The following is a 9,086-nucleotide window of genomic DNA, read 5'->3' as shown; positions in this document are numbered from 1 at the left end:
TTTCCTTCCGAACTTTTGTCTGAAATGACAATGATATCTATTTGAAGAATGAAATAAAAATTTAGTTAATTTAAACGATTAAACATATTTTTTTAACATTCAACTAGACAGGTACCATTTGCTCACCTTCCACACTGCTTGAAATTATTTTGTGCTGATGTCCCTGGTGGGTTTGTTCAGTTATGCTGTCCTTATTGTCCATACCAACTGTAATAAAATATACATGTTATATATTCACATATAGGCATAGGGTATACATTACATATTATATCGTTTTTTAACCTTTAGGTTCGTCTGTTATTTCAACATTGCTTATGTCTGTGATTTCCTCTTTTATTTCCACATTGGCTTTGACTTCTTCACTTTTCTTTTTCTGTGCTGATGTAGATAGTTAATCACATATTTTTCTTGCTACAAATAGGACACTGTTTAGTATTAATCATAATTTACCTTCCTTACTAACATCGTTAACAAGTTTTTCCCAAGTATTAATACTGACTTTGTTTAATATTTGCTTGTATTTTCATTAACTTCCCTTGTTGCCTGTTCTTCAAGTCTGACCATCGCTCCTATATATGGAACTTACTTCTTTTTATTCACAGTTTATCTCTTAACATCTTGAAAAATCTATGCATTATTTCCTTTCCATAATTCATTTTTCTGTAATTTTGTTTAAAGCAATCATAGCTGTGTTGGTCCAGAACTTTGACCATCATCTCCATCTCCCTCTGATTCACTGCTTTTGACATTTCCCAATGGCACCCCTTCTTCACCTTCCTCTTGTACTCCTCCATCTTGTCATGTACCGCTGGTGACACTCTGGATCCTCTCTGTTTAACGTAGAATATTATCATGCATAAGTGGGCGTTAACAATTGGTATATACCAATCATACCAGTTCTAGCTGCTTAGTGGGTGAATGTTTATTGGCCATTAGCGTTAGTCCGCAGTGGTTGTTTTTGCTAAACATTGAGACTTTTGATTGCAGTTTTAGAATCTGAATGGATTTTACAAATTCTTTACCTCATTTAATCTCTATTATAGCAAGGTGAGTACTTTATTACGTCTGACTTTGTTTATATATGAGTGTTCTGTGGATGGAAATATTACAGTATGTTTTATCTATTTTTAGAAATTTCATCATGTCTTCTGCTAAGAATGTAGAACACATGAAGGATTTTATATGTGATCCTACAGATCACATCCCTGTTTTCTGTAAAGCAAGATCCAAGGGCTACTCCAGCATGTAGAACAGGATGAAGACTTATGAGAATATGGTCAGAGTGAGTCTTATCATTATCCAGGGGAAACTGCAGAATGGGTCAGAGGGAAGATACAGAACATGCCTACTGTGTTCTGCAAAGAACTCAATATGTTGTAGGCTTTTAAAAGATCCGGGGGAAGGGGCTGAAGATGTCTATGTACCAAAGTTGTGCTACTTTGAACTCCTGACGTTCACAGTTGATCAAGAAATTCCCAGACCATCCACTGGCAACTTGCCTTAGCGGGAGTCCATTTCATTATCTCTCCCTCAGGAAACCAAAGACATACCGGCATGTGGCATAATAAGTAAACATACAACAACTTACCGGGCAAAATGAGTACTTCAACATAACACAGAATGTCAATGTACAAACATTATATCATGTCATCCTGCCATGACACGGCACCCTCAACATTAAATACTGCAAATACTCCTGCCTGCTTAACTTGGCCTTTTTGCTGTCATTTCTCACTTGAGGAGACCTCAGAGGTGTCAACCCAACCACTTCCTCAACATAATCTGTAGTACGCTCCAAAGTAGAAGCTGTGTTGCGCACACTGGGGCTTTTCCGCCTAAGATATTTCAGCTGTCCAGACATTCAGGTCTTTTATCTCGATTGCCGAGATTTTGGGGACATATGTGCACACGGCATATTACAGTACATTTCAGGTATCACTTTCATAATACTTTTGATGTTTGTTACTACACTTGTGTGTATTTCCAAGTTTATTTTTCTTTTTAAATTGAAAAATAAAAATATTCAGCTTACAGATAATGAATACAATAGAAGACATGTTAGCTGTACAACACAAAAAAACAAATATCATATGAAAATAATTACACATAGAAACTAGGCATCTTGGGGTATTACATGGACAGTGCATACACATATTAACACTGCTGGTAACTACTACTACTACAATGGAAAAGATGATAGGACAATTTACATAAAAATAGAGTTTAAATAGAATAAGGACTCTTCCACTTCTGAAACGCTAGAAAACCTCATCTGATAGACCGGTACATAATTTCAATTGACTTTAAAAGAAAAATGCTCATCAATGTATGTATGTTTTTCTTTTAAAAAATGTTTGTTGTGCCTGCATCATTTTACATGTTCTGGGATACTGAATACATGTTTATAAGGTGCGCTTAAAAAACCAACAAATGTTTACTTTAAAAAAACAAAAAACAAAAAAACCCCAAAAAGGTATGAATGGCCACGATTAAACACTGCGGCCTGATGCATTAAGGCACGCATGCTGAACGCAACGTGTGTTTTTTTTTTACAAAGGAACGTGATTCAGGTATACGCATATTCAAATTCAATAAGGAACGGATGTGACGATACATGTGCCGATGAATACGGGTGTAGATCTGCTCTGCTCTATTAGCCAGGATACTACAGGATATGTCCAATACCTCTGAGGAATATAAACTCACAAAAGAACGCACAGAAAAGGAAAAAACCTATACAATTTATGTTCAAGTCATTAGTGACAAAATAGTAAAAATAAAAAAATGGTTATTTTTTTTTTTACCATGAAATACATTAGGATGTTATGAATGATTACTGTATTTAAAATGCATGTTTACAGTTGCTCCTGTTTGCATACACCTGTTCTAGTACGCACTAGAAATCGGCAATTAGACTAGACCTGTAGCTGGAGCAACACATACGGCTAAAACAGAAGGACCTTTGAGATGCTCAGAGCTTGAATCTAACGCTGCCGCGGGCACTCTAGAATAGCATGCGCTTATTGAACATTGACTACCTGCGTATGCCCCGTCACCTCCCTTAAATCGTAGGCGGTTGCAAGTGTCCTTTGCGCTCAAAGATGAATTGGACGTTGCTGCGTTCTGTGGTTCTGGGGATGCGCAGAGTAATTGTGCGGATTATACGCACAAAAATGCTCTCTTAATGAATCAGGCCTTCATTGTCAAAATATTAAAATAACCCTTGGAAACAGAACTTTGCACAATATTAATTAGTTAATTGCTTACTACTATCAAGGTCTAAGCCTCAGAGTACATGTAGAAATTATGAAGAATACTTTTAAATTTGTTTTGAGTTTTAAGCAAAATTCAGGCAACTATACCGTGAACCTTTATAGCAGTTATGGTTCTCTCAAGAAACACCAATATACTCATTTACTTGTTAAATCTGACTCTGTGACGTCTATCTTTTCAGCTCCAGAAGAAATGCCTATTGTGGGCAAATTAATAAGTAAGAAAGCTTAATTGAGCTTATGGCTTATGGTAGTTGATATACATGAGGTCTGGAGATCACAGAAGTCCCTTCTTTAGAAGTGGTAATTTATTTAACATTATCTGCGGGCATAGGCCTAACTGCAGGAATCCATTTGTAAAACGTGTTTATTTGTCAGTCTCTTGGGACCGCTCTTTCTCCGCTGTCCTCTCCTCGGCTTGCCCATTCCACTCTCACATATATTAGCGGCCGGCCTTTTTTATCCTGAGGGAACAGATGGAACAATATGTTAGGGAGGCAGAAGTGGGATTAACCATACTACGATTTAGTGCTGAGATACAGCAGTGGATTTTCTAGAGCAGGACACCCAGGTTGTTTTGTGTTTCGGGCAGTGATTGGGGGTGGATCTGACAAGCAGGCGACGCTGGTAATCTGTGCCTCAACCAGAGCTCTCGCCCAGTCCTGCTGCTTCCTCAATCAGACAGGCATGTATTAGAGCAGAAGCTGCAGGAGGTACAAGATGAAACTGAGCATACTCTTTACAAACCACTGTGAGCCCTAATTTCAAACAGTGGTCTTTACAATAGGGAATCATGTACTACAGAAAAGACTCTTAGCACTGGTTTATTGCACAGAATAAATGATATTTAGCTGATGCACAAGTTATTATTTACATTAATCTGTTGTAGTTTTCAAAATGGTTGAAGTGATACCTTCTAATTGTTATAGTGCGTTAAGTATATTTGTTTTGTTGAGAATTAATCTCAACATAAGAACACATCTCACTTTTATTTTGTGGGTACATACAGTCTTGATGCAAAGATTTCCTTGAAGGGAAAAGCTAATTAAAGGTCTTAACACTCAGCTCTACCTCTTTTGGAGAGAGGAATCCAAATCCTCCTATTGCTCTTTCTTTGCCAAAATCTCTCTCTAGCTCCTGAATACAACATAATTATATCCCACCTGTGTTTTATTGTGAGTTTTAGGCATTTATTGTGTTTCTTGAATCATTTAGTAAACAGAGTTTAAAGCTAGTATGTGCTTGATGTATGTATCAGATAAATAACTTTACTTAAATCAAAAGGGTTACAACATAAAATTGTGAACTAAAACACAAAAGAAATTTGAATAGTTGGCAATAGGTACACTTTAAGATGTTCAGGAAATAAGGGGTCAAAATAGGTCCAGATTTGAGGCTATTTCTGGTTTCTAAATAGGGTATGTTGAATGAACAAGTGTCGTTCAAAAGTTAGTGAGAATAGAACAACCTGTGGCAGATCCGGGGGGCATGGGGTTTCGATCAGGGCAATCACTCCCCCCCCCAGCAGCACAAACATACATTTTAAATTTCCAATATGCTGATCAAAAGGGGCAGGGCCAACCTGGCCAGCCAATCAAAATGAAGGTGGAGGGGGGCTTGACTATGTTAAACCCCCCACTCTAAAAATAAAGTCTAGATTTGCCGCTGAGAACAGTAGTCTTCAGATGTCCAGAGATTACGGTTATCCTTTATTTATAAAGCGCCAACATATTACATAGCGCCGTACATTGAGGGGGACTGTGATACAAATAACGAACATATGATGACAACAAAAAGTAAAGATGATGAAAAACTAATATTGTAGAAGTAAGGTATGCCTAATTAGCTTTGATATACTCTTAATACGCCTCAGAACTTACATGAGTGGGATTCTAAAATAAACTACAAAACAAAACAGCCTCTTAAAATGTCTATATTTTCTTTAGAATTTACCAGATACAGGCATGATAAATAAGAACTGCTTCATTTTCCGCAATCCTGGATGCAACAACATGAAAAATCTTACCCTAGCGGTTTCAAAAAAAAGGAAAAGAAACACCCATCTGAACATAGATCCCCAAATGACGTGAAGGAGAAGCATCTCTACCATGATATAACATGGGCATCTCCACGCACAGTGTGTGGGCCTCCTACGATACTCACATCTGCTGCTTAGCACAGGCAAAACAGTGTCCAGGTACAGGCAGCCCTGCATCAAGGTTTTATTGAATAAATAATTACATTCATTTTATGGTCATAGTTTGTCACTCACAGCAAATTCTAATTTTTAGGTACATAACTCTATAGTGTGAATGGGTATTATTTTAGTTTTTTATTGTGCATGTTTGTTTGCTTAACAAACTTCAATCAGAGCGTAAAGCTAGGTACACATTGAAGAATTGTTCACACCAATATGCTATCTCAAACGATTATACCGGCGACTGAAGGTCCGATCAGTCTGGTGATTCATGCATACACACTGACACGATTTACCTTCAGATCTGTGCTCTTCATCTGGTCCTTTGTCTGGTCCTCTAGTCCGGAGAATGACAGCACAATATTCGTTCATTCATTCAGTACTGTTACATTGTCACACTGATTAAAACCACCTTGTTATAGCTATCCACATCTCCTAACGAATTTCGTTAGCTTCTGTGACTCTGAAACGAAATATTCTGTCTCAGAGCGAACAAATGAATTATTCCTTCTACAGCACTCTCTACATTTATTCACTCTGACATTCAGTGCTAACATCGGCTGAAAAGAGCCCGACTCTGTAAACTCTATGGAGATTGTCAGCATGAGTGTGTACACACTACATGATCGTTAGGTGATTAATCAGAAAAAATTAAAAGGTACGACCAACCAAATGAGGCGATGATCGTCTATTTAGGCAGACTTTCGACCATCGTGTCACTACACACACTGACCCGACTTTCGAACGAGTGGTCGTATGTCGGCTGGTTGAGCCGATTATTGGACAAAAACCCTGCAGTGTGTACCCAGCTTTAGACAGCTCACAACACAAAGGCTAACAAGGTAAATTAAATAGTTGTAAAACTGTGTGCAATCCTTGCTATTCAGGGTCATGAGTGAGAAATGTTATAAAAGACAAGAAGCTAAACTGCAGAGCTCATCATCCTATCTAGTCTTCCTCTTCTGTCCCAGGATCTTTACTCTCGTTACCTAAGGAGACCTAAAATCCATAGTTCATCTCTTTCTCCTTACTCCTCCATATCCGAGACTGGTCTGCAGAGTAGAACCGGTTAATATTCTCCTTTTCTCACGGTCAGGCAACGTACAAATACATTTTCTTTTTTTCTTCTGGTAAATACCAAATTCTTCTTATAGTCCGCCAACATCTCCTTTTTAATGGGATTGCTGCTTTAAGTGCATATTTTTTTTAAAGTGCTCAATATTGAAGAGTTACACAAGAGGGACACAGGAGGATACAGATTACAAGAACTAAAATGAAAGAAGTTGATGCATGAAAAAAAATGGATAAATGCAGTTTAGTTGGGTGCACCTGTGATTTCCTTGCAAACAAGATCTGAGGACCATCAGTAACAGTTTTCATCTGTTACAGCTAGAAACTGCATTCAGCCTCTCTCTGCCCTGGTCAAGAAAATACGCCAAGTTTATGTCACAATGTTAAACAAATTGTCTGTCTTACTATGCCTCTATGCCATCATTACAACATCACCCCCCCCCCCCTCGCTTCACAAACCTTTGTCCATATTGCCGTATTGTTAATTAAGATACATGAACTTCTCTCCGCCATTTGTTCCTTAATTGCAAAATCCTCAACCAATCAGCACAAAATAAGACCCTTTAAATCTTACTATTATCTTCTCTTTCTCTCAATCCTTCTGCTTGTAGCAGTTGGTGAAATATCACCAAATCCAGGTCCATCCACGCCCATCTCCCATACACTTTATTCTGATTCTGCACAATATCCAAATCCAGCAAATCTCAAATATCAGCTGTACTCCCTCACATTGACATCCTTTAACTGTGCCCTATGGAATGTACGTTCTGGGCCTCAGTTAGCGTTAGAGCCAATCTAGAAAAGGGTGGAAATATGCAAATGCAATTTGTATGCAAGAAAATACTACTTATTTTTATATGTAGCACACATATAGTAGGCAGACAAGTGGGTGCCAGCAAAAGTGAAGCAGACAACTGGGGAGGGTGCAGATAAATCAGGAGGCAGTTGTGCAGTATGCGGTATGTTATTAGGGTGGGTTACATGATGTGGCCTGGTTTAGATTGTGCACCAGGGCCCAGCGGCCTTTAGTTACACCACAGTCCAATGTTCTCATCAGTTTTTAATGGGTCTAACTAGATAGCTACAAAATAGCATCTGTTGAAAGTATAAAATTATATATATATATATATATATATATATATATATATATATATATATATATATATATATTCCTGACCACAGCCTTATCTGTGTGGAGTTTGTATGTTCTCCCCGTGTTTGCGTGGGTTTCCTCCGGGTGCTCCGGTTTCCTCCCACACTCCAAAAACATATTAGTAGGTTAAGAAATTGACCCTAGTCTGTCTCTGTCTGTGTGTCTGTGTGTGTGTGTGTGTGTGTGTTAGGAAATTTAGATTGTAAGCTCCAATGGGGCAGGGACTGATGTGAATGAGTTCTCTGTACAGCGCTGCGGAATTAGTGGCGCTATATAAATAAATGGTGATGATGATATAACCTTGAATTTGTTTTTACCTTGATAGAGATATTGGAGATAATGGTGTTGTGAGGTAATTAAGCATGGTACTTTATTCTATTTGTGCAAATGTCTGGCAAGCTCAGTCATAGCTTTCCCTCTCACATGTGTAATATGTATGTATATCTGTATGTATACCATAGCCTATAAAGGCACTAGACACATTGAGCCTGAATCATTAAGGAATGCAAATGCTGAGACATGCCATATTTTGCGCAAAATCTTTCTGCGCATGCCCAGAACCAGCTCATACGCCAGGGAATGCAGCAATATCCAATTCATCTTTGAGCGCAAAGAACCCTTACTACAGTCTACGGTTTCATGGGTGAAATGGGGAGGGGAATGGATGTATGCACGTGGTCAATGTACAGTAAAGATGTGTGTAGTTCGAGCACACACAGCAGTGTCCGATTCAAGCTTTGGGCTTTTCAAAGGTAGGTGTCTTTCTGTTGTATGACTTACACCAACTACAGGTCTGGTGTAAGTGCCGATTACTTGTGATGACGGTTGCCTTTGAATGCTAGAACATGGGTTTGGAATCATTGGTATACCTGATGTAAGTGCGTTTTTTTGTGGTCCTTCCTTGATGAATCAGGCCCAGGGTATTTAGTGCCTTACAAAATTACAAAAAACAAACAATACAAAATTTTAAACAAATACTATATAAAAAATAGGATTGACATTCCTGCCACAAAGAGCTTACACTTTAAATACACTCTATGGAGATGGAGAAATACAAGTATTGGGAAGGTGCTTACAGTCTGTTGCAATGTCCGGTAATTGCCTTTACAACTAGGTCCTGTATATGTCCAGGGGCCAAAGTGCAGTTTTAGAACAGGATATTTCAGCAACAATCACATGGCAACAGGAATGAAAACTGGAGTCCCTCAGCTGACCTGCAGTTCCGCTGTACACGTTGTCTCTGTACAATGTTCCAAGGTTAGTGCAGACATGTCGCTGGCCCCTGTAACATCAAGGCTGCTCAGTGATTCACAAAGCAAACAAAGCTTGAAGGATTCCAGAGAAATTCAGCAAAATAGAGAGACCCTACATTCATTAAGGAGAAAATATTTAT

General features: G+C 38.4%; 1 long non-coding RNA gene across 1 annotated transcript; it reads right to left on the bottom strand.

The window, feature by feature from the left end:
* Positions 1-3,643: 3,643 nt before the first annotated feature.
* LOC142109433 (uncharacterized) lies at positions 3,644-8,994 on the bottom strand. Its single transcript, XR_012680372.1, has 3 exons — positions 8,770-8,994; positions 6,799-6,887; positions 3,644-3,736 (listed from the first exon to the last, which is right to left on the bottom strand). It is a non-coding gene; the product is annotated as an uncharacterized LOC142109433 (long non-coding RNA).
* Positions 8,995-9,086: the final 92 nt, after the last annotated feature.

The sequence above is a fragment of the Mixophyes fleayi genome, chromosome 12 (genome assembly GCF_038048845.1).
Source record: "Mixophyes fleayi isolate aMixFle1 chromosome 12, aMixFle1.hap1, whole genome shotgun sequence".
In the NCBI taxonomy this organism is placed as follows: Eukaryota; Metazoa; Chordata; class Amphibia; order Anura; family Limnodynastidae; genus Mixophyes; species Mixophyes fleayi.
This window is presented reverse-complemented; position numbering and strand designations above follow the sequence as displayed.